The 18,950-nt window shown below is 49.4% G+C and overlaps 1 protein-coding gene across 3 annotated transcripts in view; it reads left to right on the top strand.

Moving 5' to 3' along the window:
- ARHGEF4 (Rho guanine nucleotide exchange factor 4) overlaps positions 1-18,950 on the top strand; it is a 219,940-nt gene that overhangs the window by 188,438 nt on the left and 12,552 nt on the right. Inside the window, exon 1 of one of the 3 annotated variants that reach the window (XM_039728064.1) lies at positions 1,563-2,099. The exons of the other annotated variants lie outside the window; for them this stretch is intronic. The gene's annotated coding sequence lies outside the window, so the exon portion shown is untranslated. Of the gene's footprint in view, positions 1-1,562; positions 2,100-18,950 lie in introns of those variants that run through there. 3 annotated transcript variants of the gene reach the window in all.

Raw genomic sequence — 18,950 nt, 5'->3', positions numbered from 1 at the left:
CTGCCCTTTCTATATAGTCCCTGCTGAGGCTGGTGCAATCTAGGGAAAAAACCTCCAAAATTAAAGTACCAGTATCCATAACTCTTAAAACTTTCCCCATTTAAATATCTTACCTGCTGTTTTCCAGGAGCTGTACAGATCCCCAAGAAACATTGTAGGCATTGATGCGCAGACACCTGAAAAAACCCAGCTTTTTTGTTAGTTTGTTTCTTAGTTGTGAGAGAAGCTGAGTGTTCCATTTGTACCCAGGTTATGTGGCTGCTCCCACAAGGCCCTTCCCAGAGGTGGAGGCTATGGAAGGTGTTCAGCAGTTGGGGTGTTTAAGGGGGACAACCTTGTGTTCTGGTTCCTGCACCTAGGAATGTGTGTGGCCATGTTGGAAACTCCTGTGTAAAGTGCAGAGTCATCCTCTTGGATAGCTCCATCCTCCCTCTGCAGCTCCACTGACAGCTCCAGTCTCACCCAGCCCTAAATCCAAGGTCTGCATTGAGCCCATTTTGGTATCAGCATTGCTGGATTTGTATCCCTCAGTTTCACAAGGGGGGATGTGTGGTGTAAGTGAGAACTGGAAGATGTGAAGCTGCCTCCTGTCAATGAAGGATCTGAATTCTGAGTCCTCCTCCTCCTCTCCTGGGAAGCGATTGCTGCTGGCTGTGGAGTAAGAGGTGGGCTCTGCTTTGCTGGCTAGAGGAAACAAAAGGCCTGCAGGGGACTTGATTTTGATGAAAAATGAAGGCATGTCTTTTGTTTTCTATTTTATCTGATATTAGACTGGGGGGTTCTTGAATAGCTCATTCCTTGAAGCCTTGGTCACTGAGCAGCTTCTGGGACTGTGTGTGTCCTTTGAGGCTAGATGTGCTCACTTCTTACTCTCCTTGAGTGGCAGCATTATTCCCAAGGTGCAGTCCTGGGCCTGTGCTGGGTGCTCTCCATGATCTATCCCTGATCCTTCCAAGGAGGAGTGCCTTTCCCTCTGTTCCTGACCCAACACGGGTGGGAGATACGCTCAGCTGGGGCATCTGTGAGTGCACCCAGGGCAGGGCAGCTCGGTGAACTTTGCAGCCCAGCAGCGACAGCTAAACTATAAAAGCACATTTAGGGCTCTGCAGCGCTGAATAGAGGTTTTCTGATTGCAGAGGTTTGGAGATTTGCAGTGACTCAGGCCCACGGAGACACTGGCAGAGGGAGCCAAGTCCTTTAGACTCTCTGGCTCCAGGATGCTGCCAGGAAAGAACGAGCGGCAGAGCCCAGCAGAGGCTGCGGCTCCGGGGCAGGGCTGCACCTCCCACCCTGGGCCGACACCCGGCACCTGTTGCTCGCCCAGGTGTGCGGGCTGCTCCCCTGTGCAGGGCCGGCCCGGGGATTCGCCTTGTGGCAGCACTGGCCTGCTGCCGGCCCGCTCTCAGCGCGGGCGGGAGGATTTAGCAAAGCAGCCGCCTAATCCCGCGCTGACCCTCCTTGAGGGGCCGCCTCCCTCACGGCCGGGCTGCGCTCCGCGTTGCCAGGCCCCGGTGTATCCTGGAGACGGAGCGCAGCGAATCGCGGCGCCGCTCTCTGGGAAGCCGACATCGCCGCCGGATTGCGGAGCTCCGCCACCAGGAGCCCGGTGTCCTCCTCCTGCCGGAGCGATGGCGACGGCTCCGTGGGCACGGCGGGCGCGGGGCCCCGGGGATCGGCTGCCGAGCTGGCCCTGAGCTGAGGGGGCGTTCGGCACACGTGCTGCGGCTGTGCCGAGCCCTTCAGGCTCCTGCGAGCTGCAGACAGCTTTTGTTCACAGCCCTCTGCCCCATCCTGCCCTGGCAGGCACTTAGGCTTTTTTATTCCTTTTTTTTTTTTTTTTTTTTTATTTTTTTTTTCCTCTGGGGGCTGAAGCCATGGCAAAGGTCCCCGACAGAAGCAAGCACAAATGGAGTGCGCTTCACACTTTCCTCCGCTGCAACATGAACCCGGAGACCCAGCGGGTAGTGGTCTTTGTCATCCTGCTCTTCCTCATCATCGTCAACGTGGTGCTGATGTTTCTTTTGGCATTTCACTGAAGGAGGACTGCCGGTAGTGGTGTGGTGCATGGGGCTTTCCAGGACTGGGCAACAAATCAGCAGGTCAGCTTGTCGTTGTCTGCCTCTGGTCTGCTTGTCTGCTGTTACGGTGACTGTGTGTCTCAGAGTATTCCTCCCGTGTTTTTAATCATCAGCTCCTTCCCCACCCTGCTCCCCTGCTCACTCTCCTCCTGTCATCACTTGTGCCTTGCGCTTTGGATCCCAGGTAAACAAGAGAAGGGGAGAGAGCTAACAGAGCCAGCCTGCTTAATTGTAACCTCTCCGTGGCACTAATCAGCCTTGATTCCTAGCCATGACGATTCCGTGCCTGCACGCAGCCCTTCTGAGCCCTGGAGAAGCCCGAAGCGGTGCTGCTTTGCTTGCAGAGGGACAGCCATCCTGTAAGGAGCCCTTACACAAGGACCAGCTACATGTAAACACCTGCTGTAAAAGCTGAAGCCTGTAACGCCTCCGCTGCTCTGTCACTGTGAGTGCTGCACTGTGCTGTGCCATGAGTAATGCCCAATTAGCCAAAGAGATTGATTAATAGAGCCCATCAGGAATTCAGGCTGAATAAACACTGCAGCAGTGTGCGAGGAGGGTTTTGCTGGCTTTAATCCCATTTCCTTTATGATACCTCAGTGCTTATCAGCTATATGTATCAAAATGGCTGGCACAGCCACGGCACAGGACACTGCCTGCAGGCCACTGGCTCCCCACGGGCCAGGGCAGCCCTGCCCAGCGGGGCAGCAGCTCCAGGAGAGCTCCTGGGGAAGGCCAGGAGGAAAGGGCAGCGAGGCAGCCTGCCCCACGCAGGCCTGCTCACCCCTGTGATGTTCCCAGCAGCCCTGCACAGCACAGCACATCCACACTTGGCACTGGCACCCCAATGGAGCAACCCTCGACTCGATGGCGTTGGAGGAGACCAATCCCTGGAGGAGGACAGACTGGAAAGGAAGGCACGGTGCACTGTTCTTAATGACACTGCTTGCTTTTGTGCAGAAGACTGCAAAAGATGCAAGCCCTTAAAATTCAGCAGGATCCTTCATTTTGTGTGTTAGGTAATCTGCAATTTAAGTACAGCTTTCACAAGGGCACTGTGTTTGCTGGCACTAATGGTTGAGGCTACTGCAGTTCTTTCAGACCTGAATATTTATGGCTCCTGGAGTCTGATCTGGTGTTGAGAAAGGCTGGATGGTGGTGTTGTCTCTGTCATCATGAGTGATGTACTCTGTATCAGTTATTTATGTGATTGTGTAATACATCAGTGTCGTACAAAACCACGTCACTTTAGTACGCAGAGAGTGGAATTTGTACCTGTGGAGCTCCTTTCTGTCACACCTGAGGTGCAGAACATCTTTTCCCTGAGAGAGGACTCTCTCTTGCAGTTCTGGGTGTGGGGCAGCAGCAGGCCCCAGGTCCCTGCAGTTCTCTGGGAATCTCTTATGCAGATGAACAGTTTTGAATTATTAAAAATCTCAAACTAGGCTATAAATTCTATTATCTAGCCATTGTGATAACAGCCACCAAAACCATCCAGTCTATGTTGTTTTCTGAAGTCACTATTAAAAAAACCCAAAAGCTAACTGCAGCTCACAACTTGGCTTTCAAACAAATCTGTTTTCTCTTGCCTCTAAACTTTACTGAGGTCTTTGTTTCAACAGGAATCAGAAGCGAATGGCATAAGGTGGAAAAAGGATTGTTTCTTGGAAAGGCCAAGTGAGTGATGGGAATGTATGCCTCAGTCTTCAAATGGCACATGAGGGACCAAAGTAGAGCTTTGGGCTCATAGGTGTCAGTGACAGAAAGCTTTTGGCAGCTGCCTGTGGGGGCAAATCCTGTACAAGGTTTGAGCAGGTTCTCAAACTGCTTGAGGTTCAGAAGCTCCCACCCCTTGTCAGTGGGAGCAGTGAGAGGCCTCAGCATCGTGGCAGCCCCTGCACCGAGTTTAGATTTCTGTCGTGTCTGCTCTGTATCTTGAAATACTGCAAAAAAACCCTGATGTTAGGTGAGAAGAGCAGTTGTTCACGGGGCCTGCATCCACTCCTCTGAGGAGGAGCTGGGGATGGGCTCCCTTCATAATCCCAGGTTTGGCTCAGCATGTGGAAGCTGTGTGGGGCAGCTGGGAAGCTGAGCACTCGTGTCTGCCAACCCAGGCTGAGTCTGGATGCACCAAGTGACTCATGCTCTTGTTCAGCTTGGTGCCATGTCCCTGAAATGTTCCTTGGGTGGCTTTTGTCACTGAACTGGAGACTGTAGCTTCCTGTTCCACTCTGCCTAGGAAGGGACTTCAGGGAAGTTTGTCAGGAACTTCTTTTTATTAAGTGTCCTGTCAAATTGGTTAGCATGGAGCTGGTCTTGTGGTGATGGAGTAATTCGCCCTCTGCTACTGCTGCATGCTCAGTTTGGGGGTGCCTTGTTCCTCTGCTTGCTGGAAGGCTCTGCTAGGTTGGGAATATCAAAGCTTGGAAGGCCTAGGAATGCTGTGAGGTTGGGCAGTCAGTGCCTCTGGGGTGCAGAGCTGCAATGCTTCCTGCAGGGAGCATTGCAGTTGCTGATGGAAAGTGCCCCAGCTTTCCCCAGCAGCAGAAGACCTGCTCACTGCTAGAGAACTAAAGGCAGGAATTGTTTCTTTCAAGGGTTCTGGGGAGTGCAGGACAGTGAGGAAAAAAAGTACTTTATAGGAAAGGGTAATGTGCCCTCTGGTGAAATTGCCTTTCCCTTCCCTGCTTGGGGCAATTTGCATTACTCCTGCTTAGGACAATTTTGTACCAGAACAGCTGGGAGCAGAAAAAGTAGAATTGGTCTTGCATTTAAAAATTGTGATCAGAAAAGTATCAAGATTACAGAGAACCCTTTGGAAATACGTGTTCCAATACTGCCTGCCACAGGTGTTAGCTTGGGCTGCTATGAGCCTGGGAACACTTTTCCACTTAATGTTTGGTGAATTTTGATTTCCTCTTTCCAGTGCTTGTTTAGATTCTTGATACCTGACTAATGCTGAAGGATCTGTGTCAAGTTTTGTTATGGGGACATCTGTGCTTTCCTCCTTCCTCAGCTTCCCCTACAGCTGTATACATTCAGCTGGAAGCTGCAGTTGACCAGTGTTAATCAGCCTGGTGTTAGCTGTGACTCATTCAGTCCTGCCTCTCATCTCGGCTGAAGAAGCTGCAATGGCCAATAAAGCCCAGGAAGAACAGAGCTGGTGAAGGATCCCTGAATCATGTGCAGAAGCTGTAGATGGTGACAGAAGACAGTGGGAAGGAGGCTCTGACATTCCTGGTAGGGGGGTTTTCTAGTTTGCTGTCAGTGCAGTTATTTGCCAGGAGAGCTCTGCAGAAGGGCTGGGATTGCCTTCCCTGAACACCAGGCCCTGCCCTGCAGGGCCACAGCCCTGGGAGGGAGAGAGCAGCACTGCCAGGGCAGGGGGACAGGGCAGCTGGGGAGCCCTGTGCCCCCTGCTCCCTGGTGCCCCCTGCTCCTGCTGTGGAGCAGGGCATGGCAGCCAGGCCCTCGTGTGGCCACTGGACACCTCCTCCTTCTCCTCCTCCTTCTCCTTCTTCTCCTCCTTCATCCCTGGGTGCAGAGGGAGGCTGTGCCTGCACTCTTCCCATGCCCTGTGGTGCTCTTTGAGACAGGGACAGGGACGTGTCCTGAGCCCTGCAGGGACAGAGACAGGGATGTGCTGTTCCCTGAGCCCTGCAGGGACAGGGATGTGTCCTGAGCCCAACAAGGACAGGGATGTGCTGTGCCCCCTGCATGGGACAAGTTCACCAGAACATTTCACAGGCAAGAGCTCTGCTTCTGCTCTGCTTTGAGCCTTGTGAGAGCAAAGATCTGTGAACAGGAGCGAGACCAAGACATCATTTCCAAAGGGAGATCTGGGCTTTAGATTATATCTTTGCTTAATTTGTTCTCCCAGGCTAAACTCTTTTCTGTGGTGATATGTGGTATCTGCTGTCTTTGTGATTTATTCTTGGAATCCAAGGCATGAGCTGGCCAGATAAGAAACACAGTAAGCATTTAGGATGATACCATCAACAATTACTTTTAATTACTCCTTCCAGTGCTTTGATTTAAAAGAAAATAAAAAATTAACACACAACAAAAGAAGACACATTACACAGGTTAAAGAAAGATTTCTAGAGGGAGAGTACTTGTTATTGATGCTGTCACTGGCCTTGTTAACTACAGAGTGTGCTGCAAACTGGAATAAAAGTATGTCTTATATGAATCTTTGTATGTGTTCTTTGGCCAGGATATCCATTTGGGATATCAGCTCAGGTATGGGATCAGTTGCTGTCTTCTGCTGAGCTGGGCTGGTTTGTAGCACTCAGTACCTGAGTGTTTTTGAGCAGCACAGGCACAGCAGGGCTCCACTGCTTGTGCTTGTTCTCAGCCATGATCTGGTCCCTTCCTGGCATGTTGAGTATCTGCAGTGCTGTGGAAAATGTTATATGGAAATAAAACCACTGGATATAGGCATTGTGTGAATCCAAGCAGCTACACAGGGATCTCTCAGCCCAACTCAGCTTTCCCCACCTCACCAGATGAAATGGTTCCAGCAGGAGATTAGGCAAAGACAGGCTGCTAAGGAGTCATGGCTTGGTATTTTTAGCATCCCAGTTCACACCTGTAGTGCCCAGGAGCCAGCACTCGTTATAATAAGCATAATCTAATTACAAAGTGAGAAGATCTGCCCTGGATGCCAAGAGAGGAGTGCTGGGGACGGCAGGAGCCCATCACTGCCTGCCCTACCAGAACGTGCTCAGCTGAAACTGAGCTGCCTCTGCAAAACCACTTTGTCCTGCTGAAAGCTGTGGCCAGGATCACTCCAGGCATGACTCTTGGTGCCAGGGCTGTGCAGGGAGCCAGGCTGACAGGAATGAGCTCTGGTGCACTCCAGGAGGTGTGGGATCTCCTACCTGGACCAAAGGCCTGTCCTGCAGGAGGAGCAGCAGCTGCTTTGGTCTCCTGTACTCAGAGGACTTGTTTGCAATGTGCTCTTTGAAACAGGAGTGTGGTTCTGGTTCGAGGCCTTAGCTTTGTTTAGGCCATTAAATCTCCTCATCCAGATGATGTGGATGTGAGGCAAAGGAAGAAAATGGATATATTCAAAAGCAGAATAGTACAGGGCCTCAGAAGATCCCAGGAAGCTGCTGCTTCCTGAACATTTTCTTTACCTAGCACAGGACACTTCCAAAAGAAAAATGTGGGGTTTGTTTTTGTTTTTGTTTTTGTTTTAACTACGGAGTACATAACTTGAAGGACCTTCTGCAGGGACTACAAAAGAAATTACTCAGTTTTATATTTACAGATACTAACAAAAAACAAAGGCTTATGCAGCCTCCTTTGCCTGACAGTGAGATGTTATCAAGGTCTTTTTTTGTTCTTCTCTATCTGTTATTCAGATTTTCCTCTGCCCCATTTTCAAACAATAGGACAAACAGCAGTTCTTCCTTCTGTGAAGAAAGGATCTAGCCCAGTGTGTGTACTATGGGAAAGAGATCACCAGACAGGGGATGGTGGGTAGTGGTAGTGGTGGAAGTTATAAGTTTTATGTCACCAAAACCGTGCAGGGTTTCTCTCTCAGAAAAACGTGAAGAAAGAAAATGAATGTTGAACTGTGCATGGTTCTTTGAGGCAGGGAGAACATCTTAGAGCCACGTCATGGAAATTGATAAGCAATCTGTGTTGGCCCAGCACTCCTGCCAGCACCTGCCAGTGCTGGACAGACTTTGGCACAGTCTAATGCAGGGGAGATGTTTTCACAGGAGATAGGAGCAATAAAAATGATTTCAGCATGTTTTTGCAGTGTGTTCCATTGCAATTAGCTCATGCACACACATGAAAAGGGAAGCCATGAACTGTGTTTGGGGCTTGATGCTGACACTTGGATGATTCAGAAGGGTTTGTTAGCAATGCAATTGGTATCTGCTTTTAAATGTTTTCTTTAGCCTTATTTGTAAAACAAATTTAGGTTAATTTGCCTTCAAGCTATAAGCAATCCCATAACTTGCTGTATCTTTTGGAGGAAGAGTCACCAGCAGGCAGAGAGCCTGTGACCTGCTTGGCTCCTTTTCCTTTCCATCTTCAAGGAGCCAGGATGCAGCATTTATCCTCAATAAATCTGTGTGGCAGAATAGCTACAGCTGAACTGGTTTGGATCCATTATCCTGTGGGATCTGTGGAGTATAATCCTCATTTGTGCAAAGAAATAATGATGAAAGAGAAAGCAAAAGAGGAGGTAGATAGGAAAAAATCCAGAATTAAATCATGAGAGAAGTGGTGTAAGCAGGAGCTGTCCTGCAGAGAGGGAAAAGGAGAGAAAATATCCCAGGGAAATGTGCTGGTGGGAGTGCACAGAGGAAGGGTAGTCCTGCAGCAAGAGGAGAATGGGGAAAGCATAAGTGACAGAGAAATATGTTAATGTAGCATTAAATACAATTTTCTGATGAAAATAGTTTTTACTTTACTTGGGTGTCTGAGAAATGGCAGCGTAAAAAGATGCAACAGCAATCACTCTTAAATGTGTGAACAACCAAACAGAAACATCCTGGGCCATTTCCATTCCCAGGTTGCACAGTTAAAATCAGGGCATCAGAAAATGCAAAAATTGTGGTAACCAGCTTTGCTTCATCCTCTGCAGTGGGTGTAGACTTCAAAACTCTTGGTGAGGTCAAGTGGGGAGTCAGGCAGTCTGACACAATTTTCATCTACAGCCAAACTGGAACCAGAAGCTACAAACAACTTTGTAGAGTGTGAGCCCTAGGTCAGAGTCTTGTTCCAGCCTGAGGTTCAACCCCAGGCCTTGCACCTCTCCAGTCTTTGAAACCAAGGGAAGGAGGAGAAGGACACATGGGCAATTTCCAGGTGCTGTTCTGGCATTAACTGGGCTGGTTGGGGTAACTGGAACTGGCTGGGGTGAGGAGTGAGGGGTGGGAGAGGAGTGCCTGAGCCAAAAGTTAGAGATCTTAAACCACTTTTAAGCCTTAGAATATTTCAAGCTCCTTAAGCCACTTTAAGGCTTTAGATGGGTTTAAAATGCTTAAAACACTGTAGGGCCTTAGATGAGTTTAAGCTGTTTAAGCTGATTTAGAGCTTTGGAATGACTTAAGTTTTGTGTCTTTAAGGTTTTGAGGTCCTTTGAGCTCTTAATTGCAAAGGGCTTTCTGGACATTTTGAGTGAGGATGTGGCACGTGCCTGCTCCTGTGACCTGTGTTCAGGGACTCTTTCTCCCAGGCAGTATCTGGACAGCCAGGTTTCCCTGGCTGCACTTTCATCCTCCTTTCTGGAGGAAAGAAATGCATGCCAGGAGTCAGACATCCATGTGTAGGGATGGATGGCTGCTCCAGACCTGTGTCCCTGGTGAGGGTTGCTGGTGCAGGATGGAGTGTGTGGGATCTGCTCTATTGAAAGTGTGGAAATGCTGAGGAGTCCCAGCCAGGAGAGAAACAGCCCTGCCCCAGGGGACATCCTAATGTCCCTGTAATTACTGTGCTGGCAGCTGCTGATTTTCCACCTGAATGCCAGTGTTGCTGCACCTCATGGGATGTAGCTGTGCCTGCCAGGTTAACAGCTCTGGGCCTCGCTGGTTTTAAGAACAATTTGTATCTGAGGGTAATACAGATAATCAGCATTTCCTTCCTTCTGTGCTCTTTATACGCTCATGCCCTAGTGCTCTGTGGGATAAATGTCACCCTCATGCCAGGTCTGTGGGGCCAGCCAGTGACACTTTTACCTGTGACTTGGGCACTGCTCAGGAGCAGAGGCAAGCATGGCCTGGCTCTTTGCCTTGTGCCCCTTCCCAGGTGCGTCTGAGGTCCTTGGTGGGCTGTATCCAGACAGGATGTGTTTAAATGTCCTTGAAGGACTTACATTTACTTAATCTTTTTTTAAATCACCTTTTAAAATCACAACCTGGGCTGTGGGGCTTCCGGTGGCACAGTTTAATTATGCACCACAGGGAAAAGGTCCTGCTTTTGTCCCAAAAAATCTGATTTCACTGGGCACCCAGCAGCCTGGATTAGAAAGAGCCTTTTTGTGAGCCTTCAGCTCACGGCCACCCTCCATCCACCTGTCTCTGCTGCAGCTTCAAGGTCTGTCTGGCTTGTGCTGGCCTAGAAACTCTTCCCACCTTTGATTCGTGCTGCTCTTTGTGCCTTGCCTACTTCTCCTCTCTCTTTCTGAGTCATTCCTGATATTTGGGCTTCTGACCCTGATGGAGAGGGCTGATGTTTTCCTAAATAGGTCTGCAAAGGCCTTCTTGAGGAGCAGCTCATTTAGTCAGTCATTTATGTTAGATATTGTTTCTGTTACATTTGAATTTCTGTTGCCATTTTGTCACCCTGTCATTCAGTGTTGTATCTACCTGTTTAGAAAGAGTGAAAATACGTTTCATTTATACAAGAAAATAAATGTGTTATATACAGAATTTTCAACAAATGTGCTCTGGAAAATTGTTTGACAGGTTAACATGGAAGCTGCTTTTCAGCTTTACCTCCTGTACATGTTACCAGCTACTGCAATGTGCAGCTATGAAATGTGACACACACAGAACCTGTTGCAGAGTTACCTGAAGGCTTGAGAAGGGCTTTGCTCCTGGTTTTTCCTTATGCCAAACCATAGGGATCTTATTTCCCCAAATTAGCAGTCCCCCTTGACAGACAGGCCACGGGAGAGTGGTGGTTGGAGCCCTGGGGGAACTGCCAGGGTCAAGGTGATTTAGGTGTCCTCCTCAGCTGCAGGTGACTGTCCCCTCTCCTTCATAAGGACTTTTCTGAGTTATTTCAGCCAAAACTGAATGGTTGAAAGCAATTTTCAAGTTGTTTTCAGTTGTAATAACCAGCTCCCCCGTTTTAGGTGAGGAGCTGGGAGGTTCTTGCATCACTCTGGGGTTTGAAGGATCCCATTTAATGGCACCCAGGGCATGTGCACCCCTTGCTCAGCCCAAACTCTTCACACACAGGTTCACTCAACACGAAGCACGGCTCTGCCCCCTGCCCTGTAGGGCTGTCCCTGCTCCTGCTAAAGGCAAATTTCAAAGTCTCTCCTTGCCTGCTGCAGGGGGAGCCTCCTCCCCTTCCCATCTGGTTAAATCACTTCTGAGGGGGAATCAGGACTCAGATGATATAAATAAAAGGGAATAATGTAATTAATGCCAGTCATAATGGTTTTGTGGAAAATAGTTCTTAGCAAATAAATGTGATGACAAATGTTGAATGTTTGGTAAATGGAGGCAGCTGTACTGGATGTCACATGAGGAGTTTAACTACAGGCACTGATTAAAAAAGCAGCACTGTGGAATATCAGTGTAGCACACTTAGCTGGATTAAGATCTTTGTTGACTGACATTTTAGATTTGTTAAGGAGAATCAGTGTCAAATTAAAATATTTTGAATGGAGATCTGCAGTGCTTGGTAAATGCCTGAGAGTCCTCCACTACCCTTAATCAGTCTCAAAAATCTGTGTTGAAAAATATGCAGCTTACAGTGCAGGCAAAGGGCAGCAAATGCCAGGGGCATGGCTTGGCAGGGGCATGGTGTGTGGGCTGTGAATGAAGCAGTGACACGAGCCTGCCCACGAGGGGACACGTGCCCCTGGCACACTGGCACAAAGGGCAGAATGCAGCAAGGAGCCCTGGAGTGTTTGCTGTGCCTGCAGAGCTGGGCTGGTGGTTCTGGCACCCTGCAGCCAGGCAGCAGCAAGCCCAGTCTAGCAGAGGCAGCCCAAATTCCTGCCTGGCAGCGAGGGGAGACAGCAAGCCCAGGGGCTGGGTTAGCTCATCGTGCTGAGAGAGATGCTGAACATGAGCCCTTCCCTGGGGTGCCTGTCTCCCCACGAGGGGACATGCTCTGGAAAGCCCATCCAGAGAACTCATTCAGACTCAGTGCCTGCTGCTCAGATGGCAGAAGCTCCGTGAGATAAATTTAATCTCTGTTGCCCATCATTAGACAGTGAAGCTGAAAGTTTTGAGAGGAAGCAAGAGCAAGCTGTCAGGACAGCAGTGTGCCCTGGTGGCTAAGAAGACCAACAGCAGCCTGGCCGGGATCAGGAATGGTGTGGGCAGCAGGGGCAGGGAGGTCACTCTGCCCCTGTACTGGGCACTGGCTCCATGATCTTGAAGGTCTCTTCCAGCCTGGTCATTCTGGGGATTCTGTGACAATTTCAAAACTATGCCATGGGTTCAGTTCAAGGCAGAGGCCAGCTTTTGCTTCTGCCCATATTCACAGAAAATAACTATTTGTGTGCATGAAGCACAACTTTGGGGGATGTGTGAAAGTAATTTTTTTTTCACTTGTCTGCTGCACCTTGCATGAGAGAGGCAGAGGAGAAGCTCTGGAAACAAAGTGACTGCTGAAGGAACTGGAGCTGTGGGAGGACTTTGCCTCTGGGGTCAGGACTGCTGCAGGGCGTAAGTGTTTGGTGAGCTGGACCAGTTCACCTTCAGTCTGTTCCACACAAGTTCAGGGGGGGTCAGGAATGAGCACAGGCTTCATGGCAACCATTTGAGCTCACCAGGAAGGGCTGGGTTCAGGTGCTCTTTGTGGAACATGTCTGTTTTAGAGCCACAGAGCTGAAAAAATAAATTCTATTCTATAGGTACCTTCTCCCTGATCTTCCCTTTTCCCAGTTCTTTTGATGCTCTTGGCTTTATTTTTTGGCTCTGCATGATCCTGTGTACTTGGTGTTGTCAAGAGAAAGCTATTCAAATTTTATTCAAATAGGAACGAGTAGCTCAAAGATAAATATTTCCTAAAGGCATCTTCATCCCTCCTTCTGTAAATTGCTGAGATTTCTTATCTCTGTTAATACTGCCTGGAGGTCCTGTCCAAACAAGACCAGGACATACAAGGTAATTATGTCAAGGTGTCCAGCCTGAGACAGACAGGGACCGAGGAGCTGCAATGCCAACAAGCCCGTGGCACGGGCCTTGGCATGCCAGCTCTGTTTGCTCACACATGATGGACTTCATTTGGGGCAGCTCTGTGCACAGCCCTGGCCGTGCCTCCTCCTTGGCAGCCTCTGTGTAGACACTGCTTGGAGGAGCCATCCATCAGCCTTCCCCTCCATCTGTGCCACGGGAGGAGCTGCCCTGAGGCCTTAGGATTTCAGCTTTTCTATTTTTCAGATCCTGCACTGCATTAGTGCATAACTCCAAACTCCATACACAGTGTTAGTTACTGCCTCCACATTTTGCTCAAACAAAACAATCCCTCTGGGCCTGGAACCCAAGGACACCCGACAGCCTCAGGGCCCCAAAAGTACAAACAAAAGTGAATCAGGGGGAGCAAACTGGGGGTAAATTAGCTGAAGCTGTAATTGGAGAATTTACTCCTGATATGTAAATGGACCAAACATAATTGTTTGAAAAACTGGTGCCCATTGTCCACCTTGGGTGTAGCCCCTGGGAGGCTTTGGCTGCCCAAAGTAAACCTGTTTGAAGGCCTTCAATAAATACCCACTTTATCCTCTGAATCTTGTCTGGCCTCTGCTCTAGGGAGCCACCTCAAGGCCTCAGCTCCAGTGCCTTCCCAGTGCCTTCCCCTGCAGCAGGGAGGGCTGGAACAGGAGCCTGGGGCTGGGGCACACAAAAGCCAGGGCAGTAACAGAGCTGCCCTGGATTTTCAGATTCAAACATCTGGGCTAGTGCTGCCTTTGGGTTGCAAATGCTGCTGTCTACAAAGTTAGATGTTTTTATAAGCAAAGTAAAGAAGTTGATTTCTGATTGTTTTCCCCACTGCCAGCTGCAGGAGCAGAGCAGCTGTGGGGTGGCTGGTTTGCATTCTCTAACTTTTCTCTGCTACACACTTGTTGGGGCCTCTTCAAGAGCATGTACTGAGTTGTCCTTGACATTACAAAGCCAGCACAGAAATGTTGTTTCATGTGAAAATAAATAGTTGTTTTCCAAACCTTGCTTTAATTACAGAGATCAAAGTGTGGTGAGCTGAGCCCTTTGAGCTGAGGAGGTGTTTGGCAGGGGTGAGCATCCCCTTCCATCCAGCTCCTCTGGGAGCCAGGAGCTCCCTCTGCAGAGCTGGTTGATGGTGCCACCTCAAACACATTTTGCCAAAACCCTTTTACCTGCTGGTGTGTTTTATCCTTCCTGGGGTAGGAGGGTCCTATGGGAATAATTCACACAGGACTCCATTTTCTTCATGGTGAAAAAAGGCTGTTCTTTATTCACATCACTCCTTTTTATACAGTGTTACAGACCTCATGTGGGACTCCAGTTAGTCACTAATTTTCTTGCCAATTACTTTATTGGTTAGTAACAAGTTGTTATCCTGTATTGATTAGTCACTCACACTCTCTATACCTGCAGGGAAGTTGTTTGTAAATAATAGTTTTTATTTTTCTATCTAACGTGCAAAAACAATTCATACAGGTGCAAGTTGGTTTTTTTACCCAGGAATAGATTGTTATGTTAATGAACTGCTCACACCAGGTTGCTTTGACATGGGAACTTGCAAAATGCTGGCTTTGACAAGGCCAGCCACTGATTCCAGGAGAGCAGGTTTGATTTTATGAATCCTTTCTGTATGATTTTTCTCCCTGACTGCAGCAGAGTCCTGCCCCTCTTTGCCCGTGGCAGCTTGCAGGATGGCAGGATGGGGCAGTGCTCTGCCCCCAGCTGGGGCAGCTCTCCTGCTGCAGTGACATGGGGCACCCTGGGTGCTCCTGTGCCATGGGAATGCCAGTCCTGCTCTGAGCTGCCCCACAGCACCTGCTCTGGGAGAGGGGCTCTTGGGCTGGGTGTGGTGGGTATTTCTGCCTAGGAATTGGACTGGGTACAGTGGGAAATAACAGCAAAAGGCACAGCCTGAGCTGGGGCAGAGAGGAGCAGAGCCCTGAGCTGCTCAGCACCCAGCTCTGCCCCTGCCCACCCCGGGGTGCCAGCACAGCAGGAGGTGGGGCAGGGAGGGGGCCAGGCAGAGCCTGTCAGCCTGAACACATGAAGGTGTGCTCAGTGCTGCTGTGTCACATTCAGATAATCCCATGAACAGATGAAATATTTTTTTGCTCTTTATTTCATGCTTTATAGATCATCCCTCCCCAGAAACGTGGTGTTTGTTGTCAGTTAAACAAATCCTGGCCTGTTGTTCAGATGTATTTTATTTATTCTTTTGCATGAGAACTGGCAGTGTCTTGCCTGCCTGTTTGGCCAGGCTGGTGATCCCACAGTTGTGACTTCCTGTGTTTTCCAAATAATATCCACAGTATGGCTGTTGTTGAATAGAGAAAAGATAAGGTATTAATATTAATGGATGGATTAAAATACAGCTGAGGATTCCCTCCCCAGCCCCGTGGATTTCAGTGACTCTGAGTACAACCATGTGGCTCTGTGAGCTGAGTGTGTCAGACCTCTGTGCTGAGAATGCTGGGTCTGCCTTGGTCTCTTTTCTTCTCATCACATTACCAAGATGTGACAGTGTGGTACTGTGTGGTATTAATGCCTTCACATCATCAGTGCTCTGTCTGTGTGACTGTCTCAGTGCTAGAGGAAGTCCCTTCATTTCTGGAAATGGCCACAGTGTGTGCCAGCCTGCCCGCCATGAACAGATGAAATATTTTTTTGCTCTTTATTTCATGCTTTATAGATCATCCCTCCCCAGAAACGTGGTGTTTGTTGTCAGTTAAACAAATCCTGGCCTGTTGTTCAGATGTATTTTATTTATTCTTTTGCATGAGAACTGGCAGTGTCTTGCCTGCCTGTTTGGCCAGGCCTGTGATCCCACTGTTGTGACTTCCTGTGTTTTCCAAATAATATCCACAGTATGGCTGTTGTTGAATAGAGAAAAGATAAGGTATTAATATTAATGGATGGATTAAAATACAGCTGAGGATTCCCTCCCCAGCCCCGTGGATTTCAGTGACTCTGAGTACAACCATGTGGCTCTGTGAGCTGAGTGTGTCAGACCTCTGTGCTGAGAATGCTGGGTCAGGCTTGGTCTCTTTTCTTCTCATCACATTACCAAGATGTGACAGCGTGGTACTGTGTGGTATTAATGCCTTCACATCATCAGTGCTCTGTCTGTGCGACTGTCTCAGTGCTAGAGGAAGTCCCTTAGCCTCTCTCTGGAAATGGCCACGGTGTGTGCCAGCCTGCCCATCACACTCAGAGCACTCATCCAGGCTGCCCTATTTGAACACACAGAGAAGGTATTTTGTCTGAGAAAGAGCCATGTTATCTGTGTGCTGGTCACAGTTTGGGTGTTGAAAAGCCTGCTGGATGCCACTCTTCTGAAGGTTCAGCAGCTCCTGCCCATCTCCTGAGCAGCAGCCATCCCTTCTGGCAGGGATGTGTAACTCAGCAGGGCCTGGCAGCAGCTGCTGTGACCTGGTGTGTGCCCAGCTCTGAGTGAGATCTGGGTGTTTAATCAGCTCCCCTGCACAGGGCTGGCCAGGAGCAGGGCTGCAGCCACCCCCTGAACCTCCCTGCAGCAGGAGGAGCTGGGCCCAGCCTGTGTGCACTCCCAGTGCAAATGGGCTGCCCAAAGCAGCAGCAGAGCTCTTTGTGAGAGTGGCTACACCTGCCCTCACCCAGGGCCCAGCTGCTCTTCTGGAGCTGAAATCTGATAGCCAAGTCTGGAAAAATACACTTTTACATACACTCTCTTCCCTACTCTAGCTGTCACTGCTCTTTGCTAAAAAGCTGAGCCTTCTAAATTACTGAGAGTGCACTCAATCCCCTCATCCAGCTCATGGATAAATATATGTAGAGAATCACAGAGTATCTTGAGTTGGAAGGGACACACAAGGATCATCAAAATCCAACTCCTGGCCCATCCAGCTCATGGATAAATATATGTAGAGAATCATGGAGTATCTTGAGTTGGAAGAGACACATAAGGATCATCAAAATCCAGCTCCTGGCCCTGCACAGACACCCCAAGAATTCCTCTCTGTGTCTGACAGAGTTGTCCAGATATTCCTTGAGCTCTGGCAGCCTTGGGGCTGTGATCCTGGGAATCCTGTTCAGTGCTCCTCCACCCTCTGGGGAAAGAACCTTTTCCTGATATCCAGCCTAAACCTGCCCTGCCACAGCTCCGGCTCTTCCTGTGGGTCCTGTCACTGGGCACCAGAGAGAACAGAGGGGGAACCCTCAACCCTGTCATCACCATCATCAAAAGGCTCCCTCACATACAGGCTTCCCCCACTGCCTCTCCTTCCATGCCTGCTCCTTCTGAAGGATTTGTGGCCACCCACTGCAGCGCTCCCGTTGTGAGAATCATCCCACCACCTTGCTGTGGTGGCAGCTGTATCCCAGTTTTCCTTCCACACCAGGAGGAGTGGGGGCTTGGGCTCCTCCTGTTTGTTTCCCATCCTGTGTGCATTAGTGTGGATCCATGTTGGGCTGATCCCACCAGCTTTTTGGGGGACAGATTTCTACATGACCATTCTAAGGCACTTCTGTTGTTTTTAATACATCAATAACCTTTTTGGTTTTGCTGCCCCATGGATCCATCCCCTGCTTTCACAGAGACACACATAGCATCAGTGCACTGCATCCCACCCAGCTCTGGCTGCACACTGGCTGTGTGGATAAGTGGGAACCTCTCACCCTCTCCTTCCTCATCATCCTGTTATTTCTGTCAGAATGGAAACACTGCATTAAGCTGTTTCTGGTTCAGTGAAGGGGCATTTGCTATCCAAAGGCAGACTGCATTTCAATTTTCTTTCAAATGCCTCATTAACCCTCTTCTGATTTACTCAGTTGATGCTGATGCTGACGTTCTTTTCCAACGTGCATCTCTGTCTCCTTTGTGGAGAGGCAGCAGCAGCAACCCAGAGCAGGGGACAGCTCTGGGTGACTGAGCAGCCAAGGGGCGTGGGTGCCCTGTGTGCTGGGGTGTCACTGCTGCACAGCTGGGAGACCTGCCAGGGACAGTGGCTTTCCTACAGCTTTTCTCTTTCTGCTGTGTGTTTCCCATACTGTCTTCCTGTTGTCTTCCCATAATTCATCATTGCACCATTTTCCTGGAGAAAACCAGGCCTTCACTGTCACTCCACCATGCCAGGTCCTTTTCAGCAGAAGTCCAGTATGCACTCCATCTTCTTGGGAAAACCCTTGGTGTTCAGACAGTCCCAGGTACCCTCGGGCCCTGGGAACTCTGTGAGTGTGCTCTGGAGCTGTTGAAATCCAAGGGACGCTCTGACCTGATGAACCAGTGGCATCAGGCACTCCTGCTGTGCTGGCCAGCAGGCTCAGCCCTCAGAGACCCCACGGCAGCAGCACCCAGGTGTTACCTGGCCCCCCACAGCTCAGGTGGGAACGGTCAGCAATGGCTCCAGGCACAGCACCACTGAGCTCAGAGCCCCTTGCAGCTTACCGACACATGGCTTTGGTTTTGGTTTTTGATTGTTGGGGGTCCTGTTTGAGTGGAGCCTCTGTGGGCCCCATCAGTAAATAACTGTTATTCCTCAGTATAATTGTTTAAAACTCTACAGGAGTCTTATTTTAAGCATCTTAAGTGCTATGTTTAACCACCTTACAGGCTTCAGGCTCTATCCATTCCAGAGCAGCTCTGAGGACTCTGAATGCTTTTTCACAGAATTGACAGGATGACTGGGCTGGAAGAGACCTTCAAGATCACAGAGTCCAACCCAGCCCCAACACCTCAACTAAACCCTAGCACCCAGTGCCACATCCAGCCTGTTTTTAAAGACATCCAGGGATGGTGACTCCACCACCTCCCTGGGCAGGCCGTTCCAGAACTTTTTACTCTGAAGTATGTCTCTAAATATTGATGCTCAAGGTTTTGTTTCAAGGCTTTCCAAAGCAGAGCTGCACTGGCAGCACCAGAGCACAACCACAACCAAGGTACCACTGAGCCTTGTTTACTGGCTGAGGCAAAGCCAGCAGTATGAAATACCAGAATTTATGTTTTTATGGTGGTAACCATAGTGTG

Source organism: Passer montanus, unplaced genomic scaffold, assembly GCF_014805655.1.
Source record: "Passer montanus isolate IOZ18808 unplaced genomic scaffold, ASM1480565v1 scaffold63, whole genome shotgun sequence".
NCBI classification, from domain to species: Eukaryota; Metazoa; Chordata; class Aves; order Passeriformes; family Passeridae; genus Passer; species Passer montanus.
Note: the sequence above shows the minus strand (reverse complement) of the source record. Positions and strands in the feature narration are given on the sequence as shown.